Source organism: Suricata suricatta, chromosome 6, assembly GCF_006229205.1.
Source record: "Suricata suricatta isolate VVHF042 chromosome 6, meerkat_22Aug2017_6uvM2_HiC, whole genome shotgun sequence".
NCBI classification, from domain to species: Eukaryota; Metazoa; Chordata; class Mammalia; order Carnivora; family Herpestidae; genus Suricata; species Suricata suricatta.
The window spans coordinates 123,453,879-123,474,676 of NC_043705.1; the positions used below are offsets into that span (position 1 = coordinate 123,453,879).

The following is a 20,798-nucleotide window of genomic DNA, read 5'->3' on the forward strand; positions in this document are numbered from 1 at the left end:
GGGGGCACCCGGACTCCGGCCCCGCGCGTCTGCCCTGCAAGCTCCTGAGCTGAGCGCCCCTCTGGCCCGGTGCTTCCAGATCCTCCCCGCCCAGATTGCTCGGATTTTCCCTTCCTCCTTACACGGCCACTCCTTTGGGTTGACCTCCCTTTTTCCGCCTTTTTAACCCGTGTAGACCCCAGGGCACAATCCCGCCCGGAGACTGCACGTTAGAGTGAAACACCCGGAACCACCGGCGCCCCGAACTCTCAGGGGTTTTTGCAGGTTTTAGGACCTGGGAGGGCTCCACGGATCCGCTTTTTGGGAGAGTAAAAAAACAAAACAAAACTTGAGGTGTACTGTGTGGCATTTTGAAAAATTTCGGTGACATGGTAATGGAGGCAAAAGTTGTTTTACATCCGGTAAAGTTAAAAGTCCGACAAAGTCATGACACCTTCTGGAAAATGACTTCCTAGGTAACCTTGCTTTGGGTAAGAGATGACTTTCAGTATCCTTTTTATGTTTTATCAGTTGACTCGTCTCCAGAAAGTCTTGGCATCTTAAGGAAGGGCTTTTTTCGTGGTGTGCTTGGCAGGCTAGGCTTGTGATTCACAGCGATAGGTGGCTCAGACTTGCTGCCGATCTGTGTGTTACGATTTTGAAAGATGATTTTCACCTCAGTGTCTTGTGAGAATTTTTGCACAGAGAGAAGTTGGGGGGGAAAAAGCTAAAGTGGACATCTGTATACTCTCCTTCTAGGCTCTATCATTAACATTTGCCTGCATTTGCTTCGTCACATACCGTTTTCTCTACAAAAACTAATGTTAGACCCCTGCAGCGGGTCAGCCAGGGGAATGGAGATTCCGTAAATCACGTATCGTGAGGTGGTTCCAGAAGCTTGTATTATCTCGGCTTGGAAGCTACCAAGAGCCCGTTTTAAGAGTCTCATACAGAAATATTCAAGTTTTGTTTTTGATTTTTAATAAAGTGTTTCCTATTCACAAAGGTGGGCAAAAAAATCCTCATAAAACAATTTGGTCTTATTTGACCAAAACTTACCAGATATTTTATATATTATACTTTATTTTATATACCAGAGTTTTATGTGGACGGTGGCCGCCTAATACTTAGTTTTGTAATGAATTATTTGCTTTCATAGAGATGTCTAGAATATTTACTATATCTTCATTTCCCATTTTTAGGTTTTAATAATCACTTGGGAAAAAAAAGGCCCTCTGGGCATGAAAGGGACTCAGTATGTTTTATTCATTACTGAGTTATGATTGGAGCAGACTGTATGTGAAATTCTTTTTCGTTCTTTGGAAGAACAAGCTACAGGTCTCCCTCAATTTATGTTCTGATAACCCCACCCCATCGTAAATTGAATGTTGAAAATGCCTTTAATACACCTGACCTGCCAAACCTCCTCGCCTCAGGTGAACATGGTCAGAACACTTACATAGCCTAGAGCCGAGCAGACTCACCTGTCACAAAGAGTTTGTATAGTGAAGTGTTGATGATCTCGTGTAACGGATTGAATGCTGTGCTGGGAATGAAAACCAGATGGTTTTAAGTGCATCAGTTGTTTGGTCGTGTGGCTGCGCCTAGCAAATCGTATGTGTTTGCATATCACTGGCCCAGGAAAAGATCCGAATTTGAAGTATCATTTTTGTGCAGTCATAAAGTTGAAAAATTAAGCTGAGAATGGTATGTAGATGTTCAGTGTCCTAGAAATGTGATTTTAGAATGGATTCAACCTGCCTTCTTAGGCTGGACCATTTAGAATTTCGGTAATACACATTTTTCTTTAAGTCTTTTTCCTTTGGAACTAAAGTAAGCTTTCAGAAGATACCAAAAAAAAATATGAAGGAAACAAATCGTCTATATTCTTGAGTGACCATTTCGGTTTATATAGTTTTTGATAGTTTTCTACATGGCTATGTCCTGTGCATAAAACTAAAACTTAAAAAAAAAAACCAAAACCCCAACTAAAACCAAAACTAGCTTTTGGATTTGAGTGACTCCCAGGTGAGAAATTATGGTGAAAAAGTACCTCCCCCCCAAAGTATGTGGTACTGAAAAAGTTTAAGTTAAAGCTTATTGACTTGCTTGGTTGTCATGAAGGTAATCTAAAGAATTTGTTGAAGCTTAATGGTACTTAATGTAGATAATTTAAATTTCTTTGGTGGCAGGTAACTGAAACCATATGTTGTGCTATGTCAGGAGTCCCTGAACCTGGCCATGGCAAGGCTAGGGTCCAGAGACAGCTAATTCCGAGCATATCTTGCTGATTTCAACAATCACCTAGAGAAACTTTTTGTTTCCCCTTTTGCAGGCAAGCTAGGGAATTGAAGTAGAGGTGAGTGGGGTTGGGATTTGACACTGCTTTAGATTTAGGTTTTAGGGATTAATCCATGTAACTTCTGTCTTTACATCACTAATAATGGACCTGTCACCTCCATTCATAAGTTTTGGGAGATTTTCAATCCTCAGGTCTTCAACTTGTATCACTCTTTTTAGTGGGGGTAGGAATTACTCTTACTTAGAGCCTAGGCATTTATGCTTGTTAATACTACATTTTAAGTGTGATATTAACAAGTTTCAAGCTTTAGGCATAATATATAGATTAATAAATTTCCTGTTTTAGCTTAGCATTCACCTTTGTTACGCTTGGGTACTTTTAAGACATGAAAACCTACATTTTAAGGCCCTTAAATGAATTACCCGTGCGTGTGTGTGTGAACTGTTGTGTTTGAATTCCAGATAATTGAGAAGTGTAAAGAAGTTGTAAGATGGTGGAATTAGTTTTACTTTGGTTTTTAAAAACAGACATGGCTTTTTAAAAACATTTTTGTTCAATAAGTGTACAGGAAAGTGCAGCGAAGTGTGGTGAATTTTCACAAACTGAACGCTGCTCCACCAGTACCCAGACCAAGCAGGAGAACACGCCTGCTCTCCAGAGACCCCACTGATGTCTTTCCAGTAACTGCATAGTCCTTAAGAAGAGCCACTAGCCTGACTTTAGAATTCAGCATAGAATAATTTTGTCCATTTTTGTACTTTTCGTTTGCAGCGTTTGTTTTACCTCGTGACATTTATCTGTATTGTGTGAGGTTGTCATTTGTTCATTTTCTTTGAATTGTCAACTCTTAACACATTTCTGATCTACAGTATTCAGACCATCACATGGACTTGCATCCGAATCTCCTGCTCCTCCTGGCCTCCCTCTACTGAACACAAGGCTCAGCCTGCCAAGAGCGGATGGTATGGCCTCGGTTTACCTATTAGGAGTGACTCTAAAGTCATTGTGGGGGCTCTTTTCCTTTTTTAAGTTTAGGTACAGATTTTACACTTTTTACCATGATTTTCCTTTGTGGCTGTTACTGAGCTGCTTGGGCCCTCTGGGGCTCAGTCTGGTGCTCAGTGCATCAGTGACTTAGGTATTGAAGTAGATCTTCAGAGTAAGGATGGCAGATAGACTTAAACTTGAATTCAGCTTCCAAATTAGCAAGATTTTCTATTATCTTCTCCTGTGTTTGAGGGGGAAGGGCAGCAAATGAGCCAGATCTTTTCCTTTCCCTATTTGATTTTCCACTGATGCCTCCAAGAGTCAGAGCTTTCAGAACACCTGAATTACCTCAGATGCCTAGTGTCATTTTTTTTTTGCATTTTATTTATTTCTTTATTCTCTCAGGACATCATTATTGTATTTGCTTATGTTTATTAACATTAAAAAAATTTTTTTTACATTTATTTATTTTTGAGAGACAGAGAAAGACAGAGCGTGAATAGGGGAGGGACAGAGAGAAAGAGACACAGTGCTAAGATTTTAGTAACTTAGTGTATGATAAAGGCTTTGAGCTTTGGAATTTTGTGACTTCTTTACTAATACAAATAATATTCTCTTCATATTAAAAAAAATTTTTTTTATAGTTTATATTTGAGACAGAGACCAAGCGGAGGAGGGGCAGAGAGAGAGGGAGACACAGAATGTGAAACAGGCTTCAGGCTCTGAGTGGCCCTCACGAAACCCAATGTGGGGCTTGAACCCAGGAACCGTGAGATCATGACCTGAGCTGAAGTCAGACGCTTAACTGACTGAGCCACCCAGGCACCCCTCTCTTCATATTTTCAAAGGAGTGAATCTTCATTTATTTTTTCAGGTGTATTTAAGAGTAGGTACACAGTGAAAGACTCACAGGATCTCAAAAACTTAGTTTTTGGATTTCATCGAACCATTTGTACCTTTTAAACAAGAGTTTATACTGAAATCACTTTCAGTGCTTTGGGTTCTTTCCACAGTGTGGCCAACATATTCACTGATGATTACAAGCCATACTAATAATTTAATATTTTTCAGTTATAACTATTTGAATGTCCCTGTGTGGATCATTTAAGATTATGTTTTAGGATTATACTTTGAAATAATTTTGATCAAAGTGTGACATATTTAAAGAAGTAAACTGGTACAGTGTCAGCTTCTGTAAGTCTCAAAGACCTAAATCATGCTTTTCCCGTTATGTCATGTTACATTTTTGGTCCAACACTTCTGTGTCCAAGCGAACTCTCCCTACTTTTTGTCAGCATAATTTTTCGGCTATTAATTATAGTAAATGGTATCATTCACAGTTGCTGTAGTCTTTGTTTAGGTCCTTCTGTTTTCATGTGAGTCTCCTTCTAAAGCAACACAAAGATTGTGCTTGTCCTGTGTTTCTTCTTTTTAATAAGTGTAGTGACAGGTGCCAAAGTGGGCCGTCTGGTTTCATTTTGGACTTGACGTCTGTGGCTTTAGGTCTCTCTAATCAAAGCTTGGAAGGCCGCTACCTGTGTCAGCAGCATGGGCGGTATTATAATGCAATCTAGTAAATATTGAGGTTTTAGGTATTGCGGGACTATATAGAAAATAGTCTGCTTTCAGACCCCTGGGTGGAGCTGTCATGAGGTCATGACCTGAGCCGAAATCAGGAGTCAGATGCTTAATGGACGGAGCCACCCAGGCTCCCCTCTAAAATTTTTTGATAGTGAATATCTTGCCTGCCATATACTGCCACTTAGGTGTTTATTAAGTAAATCATGTTTTTTTGATGAGAGTAATGTCATCTGTAAGAGTGAAAATTGTTTCTGGTGGTGAAAAGTCCTTAGTCTTTTTATGTATGAGCATAAATACACATCTGTCCTATAAACAGATCATGTATCCATCTTACTAGAATTTTTTCCTTTTTAGTATTAGAGAGGCTCGCAAGCTGGAGAGGGGCAGAGAGGAGAGCGAGCGACAGCGAATCCCAAGCCGGCTCCATGCTGTCATTGCAGAGCCTGACTTGGGGCTCCATCTCATGAACTGTTGAGATCATGACCTGAGCTGAAATCCAGAGCCAGATGCTTAACTGACAGAACTACCCAGGTGCCCCCCCCCCATTTTATTAAATTTAATGGGGTGAGGGTAATTAGGGGAAAAGTCTGAAAATGCTTCTTTAGGGAACAATAATGAAAAAAAGTTGAGAAACACTGCAGTGAATCAATATTGAAAATACTAAATTTGTGCTCTTAACTGAGGTTCTTAGAAACCTGTTTCTCTGATTGGAATTTTTAAAAATTTTAATGTTTATTTTTGAGAGAGAAAAGAAGACAGAGCTTAAGGTGGGGAGAGGCAGAGGTGGGGGGCCACAATCCAGAGCAGCCTCCCCGCTGCGAGCTTTCAGCACAGAGCCCTCCATGGGGTTTGAACTTGCAGACCGCGAGATCATGACCTGAGCTGAAGTCAGACATCCAACTGACTGAACCACCCAGGCACCCCTGGAGTTTTTATTGTAATAGAATTTGGCTTCTAGTTGTGAGTGAAATTTTCATATGAAAGTTGATCTTGTTGGTTGATGATGTGTAGGTAAAGTTTTGTGTTTCCCCTCCCAGTATCCTCTGGGAAGGGCTGCAAATTAAAGGACTGCGTGTAAGCTGCTGATGCTTATTTTTACTCTGGTTTTATTTTCAGTTTTGGTTTCTTAAACAGTACTGTTAAAGTTTTATGCTATGTTAACAGAATAAGCTGAAAATAACATTTAGAATTGAACTTAAAAAAAATTGAACTTTCAGGTCATGTACTGAATTGAGCTTGTCATATTTAATTTTTGGATCTATTTTAGCTAAAACGGAGGCTGGTTTAGTGTCCATATATTCAGTTCAATCTAATTATTGAACACGTTCCGTATGTCCATCTCTTTCCTTGGCGGTTGGGTTTCAGAGAAAAATTCCTTACCCTAAAGAAGCATCCAGTGTGAATAGAAGACATGTGCAAATGAAGTCAGTAAGATTGCTGACTTAGTGGCGCTACGTGTTAAGTGTAGTACGATGTACTGGGGACGCCTGGGATCAGCAGCCAGAAGACTGCGCTGTTCGCCTCCCTGCCTTGCCTTTGACTAGCTAGAAAAACTAGGATAAATGACTTGAATTCTTAGAACCTCAGTTTTTCCCTAGGCAAAATGGGCCTACATTTGTGAGCTGTCCCATGATCTCTAGATTGTAGGGATCTAATGAATTAGCACATATGTAGGATCTTTGAAAACTGCAAAGTGCTGAACAAATGAGTAATGACCTAGCCTCGAGAAGTGACTTACAGTTTGTAGTGGTACTGATAAGTATTTAATATTTTCACTATTTTTGTTTCTTGGCCCTCTTATATACTTTATTGGGCTTAGTAGAACATTCCTCTTCTAACCCTGGTAGTCATCATTTCTTCCCACTTTCCATAGTCTTACTCCTTGTTTTTGATGCTCTTTCTTCTTTACGTGGGAGGGGGTCCTTGCTACCTGAGTTCAAGGCCAGGATCTTCTCTTAGGGTGTTAGAGGTAGGTCCTCTGGAGACAGCATTGACACACAGTCCTTTTTCTTTAAAAAATTTTTTTAATGTTTATTTTTGAGAGAGAGAGAGAGAGACAGACAGACAGACAGACAGACCGACCAGTACAAGTGGGGGAGGGGCAGAGACAGGGAGACACAGAATCTGAAGCAGGGTCCAGGCTCTGAGCTGTCAGCATACCCTGATGTGGGGCTTGAACTCAGGAACGGTGAGATCATGACCTGAGCTGAAGTCAGACGCTCAACTGACAGCCACCCAGGTGTTCCCAATCCTTTCTTTTTTAAATCTTAACTTTGTTGAAAAATTTCTTCCTATTTTCTTCCTGTCTTTTAATGTACTGTTTACTTTTTCCTCACTATAGGTTCTTTGGCTACCAAGGCCAAAGTTCTCTTGGGTTTGAGGGTGGAGAAAGGTGGAAACACCAATTTCCAAAGTTGCACTAAATTACGAAATTGTATTTTGTGCAAGTCTTTTTGACAAAGAGTCTAGGAATAAAAGTAGCAAGGAAAGCCCTAGTCTTCACAAGTTTACAGTCTGGTGGTGGAGAGACAGGACATGTGAGAATTAAAGTAACAGTGTAAAGTAGCACTGTCCTGAGTGCCTCTTGGATAGTGGATACTGTACATTTTTTCTTCAGAGGAAGTGGCAGATGAGGTTGAGGCCCGCTGGGAGTGTCAGGAGCTGGGGGGTTGAGCTGGGCGTTGCCCCCCTTACAGAGCGGTTGGCATCATTCTAGGAGAGGAGGGGGCTGGGGTTACAGCAGAATCTCCGGGGGGATCCTACCCACAGAGTCCTTTGAAGCTCTCTGGAAATTGGTTTTGGGATTAACTGTCATTTGATTGTCACGAATAATCTTTTAAGATGGCATCTCGGCCAGGTGTGCCCCATGCATCTATAAAATTTTAAATTAGAAAATTGTTTCAACATATGTTGTAGTGATTTTCTTAAAATATTTGCTGTGTTTAGAAATTATTGCTTATGAATTTGAATGTAATCTGTCCATCTCTTGTTCTCAAATAATTGAGGATCTTTTATGATCTGGGCAGGGTCCTGACTGCTGGGCTAGAAACATTAAGATGGTTCCATTCCATAGTCTGCATAGTCTTAATTGTGACTGGTAGGCCTGAAAGAGTAAAAGGAAAGCTGTAGGTGCCTTATTTTTAATTTTTTTTTATTGTGGTAAAATATTTGTAACATAAAATTTACCATTTCATCCGTGTTAAAGTGTCTAAATCAGTGGCGTTCAGTACATTCAGATTGTTGTGAGTGTTACAGCCATCATCACTAACCATCTGCAGAACTTTTTCATCATTCTGAACAAAGTATACCCATTGAACACCAACTCTTCATTTCCCTCTTCCCCTAGCCTCTGTGAACCACTACAGATGATCTCCAACTTCTAGTGGCCTAACTTACAGTTTTTTGACTTTATGGTGGTGTGCGAGGGATATATAGTCCGTAGCAACGGTACTTAGACTTGGCTTTGGATTGTTTGCTAGGCTAACAACGTGCCCCGCGATGCGCTCCCCTTATGTGGGGCAGGCTGCATGTACGGAGCACCGGCTTCCAGCCCACGCGCCCACAAGGGTGAACGACTGATAGCGCTTAGAACTATTCTCGACCCATACAACCCGTCTGTTTTTCTCTCTCAGTACAGTTTTCAGTAAATTATATGAGACACTGAGTACTTTATTATAATATGGAATTTGTGTTAAGATGATTTTGCTTAATTAGAGGGTAATGTAAGTGTTCTGAGCATGTGTAGGGTAGATTGGGCTAAGCTATGATGTTGAGTGAATTAGGTGTATTAAATGCATTTTCACTTTAAATTCTATTTTCCTACTTACAGTGGGATTTATTGGGATATACCTTCATTGTAGGTTGCAGAAGATCTATATTCTGCTTCCTGTATCTATGAATTTTACTATCCTCGGTACCTTATACAAGTGGAATCATGCATTTGTCCTTTTTCTTTTAATTTTTTTTTTTAATGTCTGCTTATTTTTGAAAGAGAGACAAAGCATGAACTGGGGAGCAGAGACATAGAATCCGAAGCAGGCTTAGGCTCTAGGCTCTAAGCTGTCAGTACAGAGCCTGATGCTGGCCTAGAACCCTGGAACATGAGATCATGACCTGAGCTGAAGTTAGACACTTAACCAACTGAGCCATCCAGGTGCCCCATAATTGTCCTTTTATGTCTGTTTTACTTAGCATATTTTCAATGTTCATTCATGTTGTAGCATGTATCCGAAATTTCATTCCTTTTTAGGGCTGAATAATATTCCATTATATGAATATACTGCATTTTGTTTATCCACTCATTTGTTGATGAGCATTTTATGTTCGTTTTAACCATTGTCAATAAGTCTGCTTTGAACATTGTCATACAAATATCTGTTTGAGTCCCCACTTTAATTATTTTGGATACATAGTTGGAGTGAGATTACTAGAAAACACGATAATTCAGTGTTTAATGTTTTGAGGAGCTACCGTATTGGCTTCCACAGTGGCTGGACCATTTTACACTCCCAGCAGTGCACGAGGATTACAGTTTCTGTGTCCTGGCTGACACCTGTTTGTTTCTTTGGATGACTGCCACCATAACAGGTGTTAAGTGGTATCTCACTGCGGTTTTGATTTGCATTTCTCTAATGATTAGTGATGATGAACATCTTTTCTTGTCCTGATTGGACCTTTGTATATCTTTGGAAAAATAAGTCCTTGCCCTGTTTTTTTAATCAGGTTTTGTTGTTGAGTGTTTGAAGTTGTCTATATATTCAGGATATTAATCCCTTATTAAAATCTATGATTTGCACATATTTTCTCCTATCACGGGGAGTTAATGTCAACATTTACTATGTTGACAGTGTCCTTTGATCTACAAAGGTTTTTAATTTTGATTGCTTTATATATATATATTTTTTGTTGCGGTTGCCTGGGCTTTTGGTGTCATTCAAGAAGTCATTTCAGAATTTCATGTATTTAGGATTTTCTGCTATGTTTTTTTCCCATGGAGTTTTATAATTTTCTTATGTTTAGGTCTTCGATCATTTTGAGTTAGTTTGTATGTATGGGATAAAGTAGGGGTCCAGCTCATTCTTTTTGCAAATGGATATCCAGTTTTGTCAGCACCCTTTGCTGACAAGATTGTTCTTTCTCCGTTGAGTGGTCTGGCACACTTGTCAAAAATCATGTGACCATACATGCAAGAATTTATTTCTGGGCTTTTATTTTGTTCCGTTGGTCTGTATGTCTTTATGTCAGTACCACATTGTAGCTTTGTAATAAGTTTTGAATCAGGGAAATGTGAATCCTCTAATTTTGTTCAAACTATAGGTTTTCAAAAATGAAATTAGATAGTAAAAAAACAATCCCATTTGTCTAAAAGTTTGAAGCCCTTGAAAAGAGCTCAGAAGTCTCATACTAAAGTCTGTTGACTTTTTTTGTCTTTGTTTAAGCTGTTGGCTGATTTGTTCTGGGTTTTCAGTGTGTTTGGGAGACTCAGAAGGAGAGTCCAGTAACCAATTATTTATACCTAACCTTATAGATTTATCCCTTAATGCTTCGTAGGCAGTTGCAAATTTGGGTTTGATGTTGAGGAGCGGTGTCTGGATTGGAGAGGGAGATTTGGAGTTGCGTCTCTCCCCCAAGATTGTCCCTGCACTCCATGTCCGCGTCCATTCCCCTCCAGCCAGCAGTTCTTCACGGCAGACTTCCCGTCTTCTCTCTTTCACAACCCATGTCCAGGAGGTAACTCAGTCTGCATTCTCAGAATCGTTGAATTTGTCTTCTGTCCATTTTCAAGGCCACTGCCTTAAGTTCCATTCCTCACCTATTCTCCCTTGGATTGATTCTCCCCAGTGACTGTTTAAAATCTTTACTCCCTTCAAGTTTCTTGTTTTACTCCGTCCTTGCTCTGAAGCCTGTAGAGGCTTCCTTCACCTGTCTTCTCTTATCCACCTTTATCTAAACTCCTTTCTGTTACAGGGGAAGGGGCTTCTACTTAAGGTTAACCCCCTCTCCCACCCCAGTATAGGCTCTTTGCTTCTTTGGGGATTGTGCTCCCTAAGCTCTTAGATCACCTTCTTCTCCATCTGTCCATCTCTTCCAGTAACCGTACGTTACCATTTAAGCTTTGTCATCATGGCTTTATTTTCCTCATACCTTTGTAGATGTGTTCTCATTGTAAACCTGATTATTAGAAACTATTTGCCTTCAGTAGAACTGGTATTGAATTGAAGGTCTAGGGTTTGTATTTTTATGTCGTTTCTTTTACTGTTTGGTGTGTGAGGTGATGATTCTCTCACCTTCAGATTTCTTAGCTCACATTTTGGCTGGTTTTACCTGGTCAGTGGAACAATGGCAGTCTTCTCCTGTTCCCGTAGGGGAGATGTGTTATCATCCTATAGCTGGTGAGAGAATGCCTTTGAAGGGAGGAGTTCCTCCTGTGGGCTGTTGTACAGATTTGAGTGAGGAAGGGAAAATGGATTCTGCATTATAGAACATATTGTTTAATGTTCCATAATTAATAGGTGTGTATGTTATGGACCCTCCTTTATTTTTCTAATGGCCTGGAAATCACATTATTACTTTGTTGGGCTCTCGTGCTTGTGTTAGCAGGTTCTCCTGTATAGGTTCTTACTTACCTTTCGATGCCTAGCTGAGGCTCTTTCGTCTTATTCTAGCCCCCTAGGCAGTGTGGTTGCCCTCACATACCTTTTGCTTATTGTGTATCTAGCACCTACAGCAGCACCTTTATGTTCTAGGTGTTTATGCATATGTGTTAGCCTGCTGGGGCTGTTGTAATAAAAAAATCTCACAAGAATTGGTTTAAACAAGTTTTCTAAGAGTTCTCAAGGCAGGAATTCTGAAGTTAGAGGGCACCTGCATGGTTGGGTTCTGAAGAGATTCCTCTCCATGTCCTCATGTGGCAGAGAAACACAACAAAATGTCTAGTGTCCCTTCTGATGAGGGCCCCACACTGTGACTTTCTCTAAACCTACTTACCTCTCAGAGACCCTCATCTCCAAATAACATTCACAGGGGGGTTAGGGCTTCAAAATATGAATTTGGGGGGCACACAATTCAGTTCATAGGAGCGTGTTGGAATGAAGGGGAATAAATGGTTGCCATTTTATTCATATTAGTATTATATTCATATTGAATTATATTTTACTTTCATTGTGTTCTTCTGTGTTGGTTATCTTTATCATCTCAGCACTCAATAGATGTCTTGGCACTCAACAGATGTTTATTGAATTAAAATTAAAATTATATTTTCTTATTTTAAGAATTACAAGATTGTTTTACTTTATACAGTTTTGTGTCTCTGGCTCCCAAATGGGATTGATTTTCTGCTAGGAAATCATGCGCACATCTGCATCTAATAAATAAATGTTATGGTGACTTGGTAGAAAATGTAACATGATTTCATTATCTGTAGTTTTCAGAATGTCCTCAAAATACTGATACTGTGATTTGGGGGTGAAACATCGTATTTACAGTCACAGCGCTGTGCTGTTAGATATGACTGCTTATTCTGGAGGGTGAATGTGGTCCTCTTGCTTCTCTAAACTTCAGATTTTCAAATGTAGGATGACAGTATGTTAATGGGTTACTGTGAGATGAGATGATAATTTATGTATGTGGAGACAGCTTGGCAAATTGAAATGTTTTTGTGTTGTGTCTCTTAAGTAAACCCTGCATGATCCCTAGAGAAGAATTAAGACTGGGATTAGAGTTAGGTTTTGTTAATAATAAGATGCTGTTAAATGCACTTTAAAACTCCACGGTCAAATGAGTGTACATTTTGCCATGGATCCTTTAAACGATTCATTTCTTCTCGAGGAAGTCAGTTTCTCCTCACGTGTAGTTCTGTGCTTTCCGTAGTGAAGTGACCCGTGGCGGGCATGGAAAGGAAGATGAGCACAGTAGTGCTCCATTATCCACAGGGCTGCTGAAACCGGGATAGAACTGGACTCTGTAGAAATCCTGTTTTTTCTTATTCATGCATCTTTATGATAAAGTTTAATTTATAAATTAGGCACAGTAAGAAATGAACAACTAATAATAAAGTATGACAATTATAACAATATCCTGTAATAAAAGTAAAGTGAATGTGGTCTTTTCCTCAAAATATCTTCCTGTACTGAACCCCCCTTTCTTCTTGTGATGAGTTGAGATGATAATATGCCTACATGATGAAATGAAGTGCGGTAACGAGTAGGGGCTTTGTACTTAGTGTCCGGCTACTGTTGACCTTCTAACAGTGAAGTCAGAAGGGTTATCTGCTTCTGGACAGTGGCCGAGCTGAGTGAAGCTGTGGGTAAGGGGAGAGGGGACTGCTGTATCTTCAGTTTCCTGGGGCTGAGGTGAAGCATACCTAGATTACCCATTAAACAAATAGGTCTTGGATGGCAGGACAGAAGAGTAGAGCCAGGCCTCTGGAGCTAGAGACGCCGGTGTCAGTTCCTGCTTTGGCACTCAGTAACTGGCCGATTTCCTTAATTCCCTTGAGCCTCAGTTTCATTATCTTGTGAAAATGGAACAATAATGCCCACTTGATAAGGTCTTCTGAGGATTAGGCATGGTGTTCATTAAATGCTTTGTCCAGTTTTAGCATATACTAGGCATTTGCTTTGTGGCAGACTATGTGCACAGTGAGGGGAAAAAGGATTTGGGGAGGGTCTCTTTGAAGTGTTCATAGAAGTTTTCCTTGAAGGAGTGGGTGTGGATGGAAGGGGAGGGCGGACGCGGGGACTTTAATTTTCTCTCACACTTCTATTTGAAAACAATTTTTAAACAAGTGAGGGTGACTGAGAGGTCTCAGGAAGAGTTTATAAATAGGACAAGGGGTGCCTGGCTGGCTCAATCGGTGGAGCGTGTGACTCCTGATCTTGGGGTTGTGAGTTGGAGCCCCATGTTGGATGTAGAGGTTATTTAAGAATTAAAAAAAATGTTTTAACATTTATTTATTTTTCAGAGACAGAGTGTGAGCGGGGAAGGGGCAGAGAGTGAGGGAGACACAGAATCAGAAACAGGCTCCAGGCTCTGAGCTGTCAGCACAGAGCCTGATGTGGGGCTTGAACTCACGAACCATGAGATCATGACCTGAGCTGCTTAATTGACTGAGCCACCTGCCATCCCTAAAAATAAAACCCTTAAAAAAAAAAAAAAAAGTAAAAGTAAGACAAGACCACTGAGTGTTACTTAAGGAATAGATGAAAGAAGAGGGGGAAAAGGGAAGGAGGGTGGTGGGCATGGAGGGAGGGCACTTGTGGGAAAGAGCAATGGGTGTTATATGGAAACCCACTTGACAATAAACTAAAAAAAAAAAAAAAAAAAGAATAGATGAAAGAAGAGTAATTTGTAAAAGCCTGAACTGAGATGCCCAGTCACAGAGTGGTGTTACGGAAGCCAGTGGGGAGGAGGGAGTGTCCACAGCATCAGACGTTGTGGGGCAGTTACTTCAGACAAGCTTGCTGAGAACTGTATCAGATTGCATGGGTTCGGAAGTGAAAGGGGAGTGGTGGTGAGTTATTTTTTGACTGAACAGTTGACCCTTGAACAATGTGGGGTTAGGGGTACCAACCCTTGCCCCGTGCATTCAGAAATTCATAATAGCTTTTGACGTTCACAGACCTTAACTACCAATAGCCTACTGTTGACTGGAAGCCTTACCGATAACATTAAAGTCAGTTAGCACGTAGTTGTGTATATATATTATGTGCTGTATTCTTAAAATAAGTTAGAGAAAAGAAGAGGTTATTAAAATCCCAAGGAAGAGGAAATACATTTGAGTCTGCGGATGAGTGGAACAGTGTTCAGGTGTCAACTGTACTTCCAAGGAGTCTGTGGTGAATGGGCAGGATATAGGGCAGTGCTAGTTCCTTTCTGTCTTTTTCTCATGATGGGCAAACTTGAGGATGTTTGAATGTCATTTGGAAGGTACTAGGATAGGAAGGACAGGAATTGAGAGAAAAGGTACTTCTTAAGATGCTAGAGCATGGGTAGAAGGGTGAGCCTTAGGCAGTTTTCCTATTGTTAACAGCTGGGTAAAAGAATGAGTATGGACAAAGTTGAGTTTATATGTTTGGTTCATTGTTAGAAGTTGACACAATTCCTGTCAGATGACATTTACTTCCTATGAAGTCATCTGCTGAAAATGAGCAAGGTTCAGAGATTTGAAGAGAATGGAGTTTTGAAATAGCTGCTACAGGGAGTGGAAGAGTTTTGCAGAGGGAAATGCAGAAGGATTTGCCAAGTTATCACTGACAGTTTAAGTTGTACTGAGATTGCAAGATCACCCCCCCACCCCCCCACTAGCAGTTAGGAAGCACCAAAAAGGAGAAAGTGGACAGTTGTATTGATCTGGAGTTGGAGTTTGCTGGATGAATGCAATAGAAGAAAAATAGAAAATGCATTTAGGAAATTAACAAGAGTGTAGGCTAAGCAGTGTATTCTGGGCTTGTTTTCTCTATATGTGAATTGGGAATAATAATGCTTAACCTCAGAAGGTTAATTGTAGGGTGTAAATGAGCTACTACGTGTTCAGTATTTAGAAAAATACGGGACACGCTGTGGGTGCTTAGTAAATGATTGTTCTGGCTAGAGGTGAGGGTAAAAATGGAGGGGACTGATAAGAAGGAAGGAGGGAGGCTTTGGATTGGAGTCCCTACAAAATTGAGGAAAAATTGGATGTGGATTAAATTTATTTAGATTGGGTTCTAACCGAGGTTCTTGAGGTTGGTTGATATCCAAGTTCCCAGGGAGTGGAGGTTCTTAGCCTGGAGTCATTGGTAGAATTCAGGATAAAACACTTTGAGTGGGAAAACAATTTCTTTGAGAATAAAAAAATTGAGATATACTTGACATGTTAGTTTCATGTGTATAACTTAGTGACTCATCAGTTATATACACTATGAAGTGCTCACCACAAGTGTCGTTCTGTGTCACCATGCAAAGTTCCTGCAGTATTGACTGTACACCCTATGCTGTACTTCTCATCCTTGTGACTTACCTGTTTTATAATGGGACGTTTGTACCTCTTAGTAGCTATTCGCATATCCCCACACATGCCTCCCCTCTAACAATCACCAGTTTGTTCCCTGTATCTGCGTTTCTGTTTCTTGTTGTTGGTCTGTTTTGTAGATTCCACACATAAGTGAAGTCATACAGTATTTGTCTTTGACCTGTTTCACTTAGCATAATACCCTCTAGGTCCATCCGTGTTGTGAAGGGCAAGATTTTATTCTTATCTGTGGCAGAGTAATATTTTATTATGTATGTACACCCCATTTTCTTTATCCATCTCTGTCATCGGACACTTAGATTACTTCCATATCTTGGCTCTTGTAAATAGGGATTCATATATCTTTTCAAATTAGTGTTTTCCTTCTCTTTAGGTAAATATCCAGAGATGAAATTAATAAATTATATGGTACTTCTATTTTTGGTATTTTCTTAACCTTTTTTTAAGAGAGGGAGGTTGTGTGTGTGTGAGTGGGGGAGAGAAAGAGAATCTTAAGCAGCTTCCATGCCCAGTGTAAACCTGAGAAGGGGCTCAAGCTCACAGCCTTGAGCACAAGATCATGCATGATCTGAGCAGAAATCAAGAGGACGCTTAATCGACTGAACCACTGAGGTGCCCCCTTCTTTTTTTACCCATTATGGCCTGAAGATTGTTCTACATCATTATCTAGAGGTCTTTTATGGCTCCATGGTATTTTATTATGTGTAAATATCTTCCTGTGTTCATCAGGTCCCTTACCGATGGATTTATGGGGTGTTTACAAGCTTTCCTGACTTCAAATAATATCTTATATATTAACCATATGTATATATTGTTTCATGTTTATGAAACTTTTTTCAGAGTAGGTTCCTAGAAAGTAGGATTGTCAAGTTCAAGGGCACATATGATTTTTCTAGAGTTTCAAATTCCCCTCGGTAGGAGTGGTGTCCTTTTGCATTTCCATCATCGTGTATGAGAGTGCCTATTGCTCTCATTGTTGGCAGAATATGTTGTCAGATTACTGAATTTTTGCGAGTCTTGGTAAGTACGTAGTATCTTTTGGAGTTTTGAACTTGTGGTAAAATACACAAAGCATGAAATTTACTGTTTTAACCACTTTGACATGTATTGTTCACTGGTTTGAGGACATTTTCATTGTTGTGCAGCCATTACCACCAAAACTGCCATGTTATCCCGTACTAAAACTCCACCTGTTAGAAACTCCCCATGCCCCTCCCACCTGCATGGGCAACCACCATTCCACTTTCCGTCTGTGAATTTGACTCTTCTGGGTGCCTCGTGTAAATGGAATCATGCCTGCCTTCTGTGACTGGCTTATTTCTAATGTCCTTCAGGTTTATGCATGTTGTGGCATGTGTCAGAATTTCTTTTTAAAGCTGAATAATGTTCTGTTGGATGTATATACTGCATTTTGTGTATCTAGTCATCTATGATGGGCACTTGTTTTACCTGTTTTTGAAATGGATTGTTTGTTTTTTTGGTCCTGAATTCTTATATGATTTAAATGTGTATTTTCTTATGAATGGTAAAAAAATCTTTCCATATGTTTAAGTCTTTTTCATTTCTTTTGAGAATTTTTCTGTATCTTGATTTTTAAAAATTGAGTATTGATCTTATTTTCCTTTAATTTTTAGGAATTGTGTATTAGAGATATTAGCCTTGTATCTGCGATCTGTTACAAACTTCCTACATTTTCATTTGTTTTTTGACTTTGTGGTTTTGCCATGCAGATTTGGAAAAACTTGTGTAAAATCAGCCTCTTTATTTGTTTTAGATTGGAATAATAGCTGGAAAGGTTTTTCTCTCCCAGATTATGAAGGTATTCACCTCTTTTTTTTTTTTTCCCCCTAGTACTTTGTTTCATTTTGTTGCAATCTCTGTCAATCTCTGATGCATCCATCTGGAGCTATATTTAGAAGTATAGTATGATATGAAGTATGAATCTAATTTTCTTTTTCTAAATGGCTATCCGGTTGTCCTAATTATTAATTAAAATACCCATATTTCCATTTTACACTGATTTGAGATTACAATTTTATCATTTACTAGATTTCAGTATGTTCTTGGGTCTTTTTCTGGATTTTATTTTTTGGGGCCTGTTTGTGCATTGGTATCATATTCTTTAATTCTGAGAGGCTTTTAAATCTGTTTTAGTATCTAGTAGGACAGTTTCCATTTTTCTTCCTTACATATGGTTCCCTCCCAAGTTTTCTTGGTTAAAATTTTTTTTTAATGTCTTTTATTTATTTTTGAGGGACAGAGAGAGACAGCGCGAGCAGGAGAGGGCCAGAGAGAGGGAGACACAGAACCGGAAGCAAGCTCCCAGGCTCTGAGCTATCTGTCAGCACAGAGCCCGACGCGGGGCTCGAACCCACGACCATGAGATCATGACCTGAGCCGAAGCCGGCCGCTCAACCGACTGAGCCTTGGTTATTCTTTTGTATCTATCTTTATGAACTTAGTTTTTAACTTCTATAACTATGGGAAAAAACAACTAGCTATTTTTATCCAGACCTTTATAAGGTATGAAGAAATAACATTATATTGTGTTTGTATGTAAGACATCTTCCAGGTCTCTTTTAAGCCTTGCAGGACAGTTTTAACTCTTCTTTGTATAGATTTGCCTAAATATTTCCTTTCTTTGGTTAAGATGAGGTCTTTGCGACTATATCTTTTCATATTTTATTGTTTCTTTTTTTGTTTGTATGTGGCAGTTACTGATGTTTGTCAATTTTGTAGTCCTGGTACTTTTTCAGGTTTTCTTATTGTATAGTAATTTTTTCATTTATACTTTTCAGTTTTTCTGGGTGTCCATTTTTTTTTCCAGTATCTAGTTATATCACCTGCAAATGTAGGTAGTTTTCCAGTTTTTCTTGTTTTCATTTACTTATTCTTGTCTAATTTTTGAAGTGTGTCTTTACTTGAAGTCACGTGACCTTCATTGTCTTGATCAGAGTAATTTTTTCTGCTAAGAATTTTTTCACTCTTAGTTCTTCCAAAATAATGAAAGGCTCTTTTAAGATTTCAGGAGTAATTTCATATGCAAGGTGTGTTAGTTGTCTTTTTGGTAACAGCTCTACAGAGGTAGAATTCATACACCATACAGTTCTCCCACTTAAAGTATACAATTCAGGGTTCTTAGTATGCTCAGAGTGTGCAACAGTCATTACAATCAATTTTAGAACAATTTTGTTATAGCCAAGAGAAACTCAGACCCTTTGGTTGTCACCTCCTTTTTTCCAGTCTCCTCAGTGGTAGGCAGCTCCTATGTTAGTTATACTGTGTAAAAATTTAGCAGCTTAAAATAGCAAATATATTTTATCTCCTGGCTTTCTGTGGATCAGGAATCTGGGCTATGCTTAACTGAGTGCCTCTGGCTAAAGGTCTTCCATGAGATTGCAGTTAAGTTGTTGGCCAGAGAGAACTTCAGTTTCATCTGCAGGCCCAACTGGAGGAGGATTCTATTTCTTGCAGGTTGTTGGACTGAGAGCCTCAGTTCTTTGCCAGATATGTCTGTATTATAGGACAGCTGGAAGCGAGGCAGGGGCAGAGCAAGGGCAGAGGCCCAAGATGGAAGCCCACAGGTATTTGTAACCGACCTCTGAAGTGACATACCAGCGTATTTGCCGCACTCTGGATAGAAGCAAATCCCCAAGCCTAGCCTCCATTTACAAGGAGGGGATTGCATGAGGGCATGAACACCAGGAGGTGGGGGTTACTGGGGGCCACCCCAAAGGCTGCTTCTGCTTCTGTACAAGGATAGGATAAGTTGTCTTTTTGGAACCTATTTTATATTTTGGCTTTTTAACCCATATTCTTTTTGATGATAAGCTACTTTCTGTAGGCCTCATTAATTATCCTAACGTACTGGGGTTTGTGGTTTTTAGGAAATAGTTGTTCTCTTTATAGATTTCTGTGTACTCCAGAACTTATCAACCCTTAGAGTCTAACTTGGATTCTTAAAATCTAAACGTAGTACACACTTGCCGTGCATCTGTAACTGTTAAATGTGCCAAGATATTCCCAAAATTTCTTACCAGTTTGATATTTAAGAAGATCGCCTTGTCACGTGAAAACCTGGATTTGTTTTTGTCCTCTTCTAGACTACAAAAAATAGTGCCAAATAGTAGTTTTCATGTACCCCATCATAAATGCTTATCTCTCTTGAGATACATTTAACTTTATTCTTCAGACAGTTCTTTATATGCTATTAAGGAGTTTTTAAAATACCTTTGATGATTAACTTGCAAATACTTTTTTGGAAATTAACAGGATTGTTTATCTGGTTTTGCCCTAAGTCACATGCCCCCTTAGGGAATTCTTAATTGGTTAGAATCATAATTGTAGAATGCTTGAAGTCTTTTTCATGGTGTAGGTGAGAAAGTGATGGCACAGAGAGGATATTAAATGACCTGCTTCAAATTCTATAAAACGAATTTTTCTTGTGGCCAGGCCTGGATTAAGAGTTTTCTCAATATCTGGTCCAGCCTGATTACTCATACATCTTAATGACACTTTGTGTAAATATTTTTGTTACCTAATTCTGCTACTTGTTATAGGTTTATTCTGAGATTTATTTCTTTTTCATTTGGGTTTGGTAATTTGTATTTTTCTAGGAATTTGAACATTTTGTCTAAAGTAAATGATTTATTGGCATAAAGTTGTTTATGGTATTGCCTTATGATCCTTTAAATTTCTGTAGGATTGGAAGTGATGTCCCTGCTATTATTTTTTTGACTTTGATAATTTGCATATCTCTTCCCTCCCCCCTCCCTCCCTTTCTCTCTCTCTGTGTTTATTTATTATTGAGACAGAAACAGAGCATGAGTAGGAGAGGGGCAGAGAGAGAGGGAGTCACAGAATCTGAATCAGGCACCAGGCTCTGAGCTATCAGCACAGGGCCCAATGCAGGGCTCAAACCCACGAACCATGAGATCA

At 39.5% G+C, this 20,798-nt stretch overlaps 1 protein-coding gene across 1 annotated transcript in view; it reads left to right on the plus strand.

The window, feature by feature from the left end:
- The window catches only part of GOLPH3 (golgi phosphoprotein 3), a 49,186-nt gene that overhangs the window by 455 nt on the left and 27,933 nt on the right, over positions 1–20,798 (plus strand). The gene's annotated exons all lie outside the window — the stretch shown is intronic.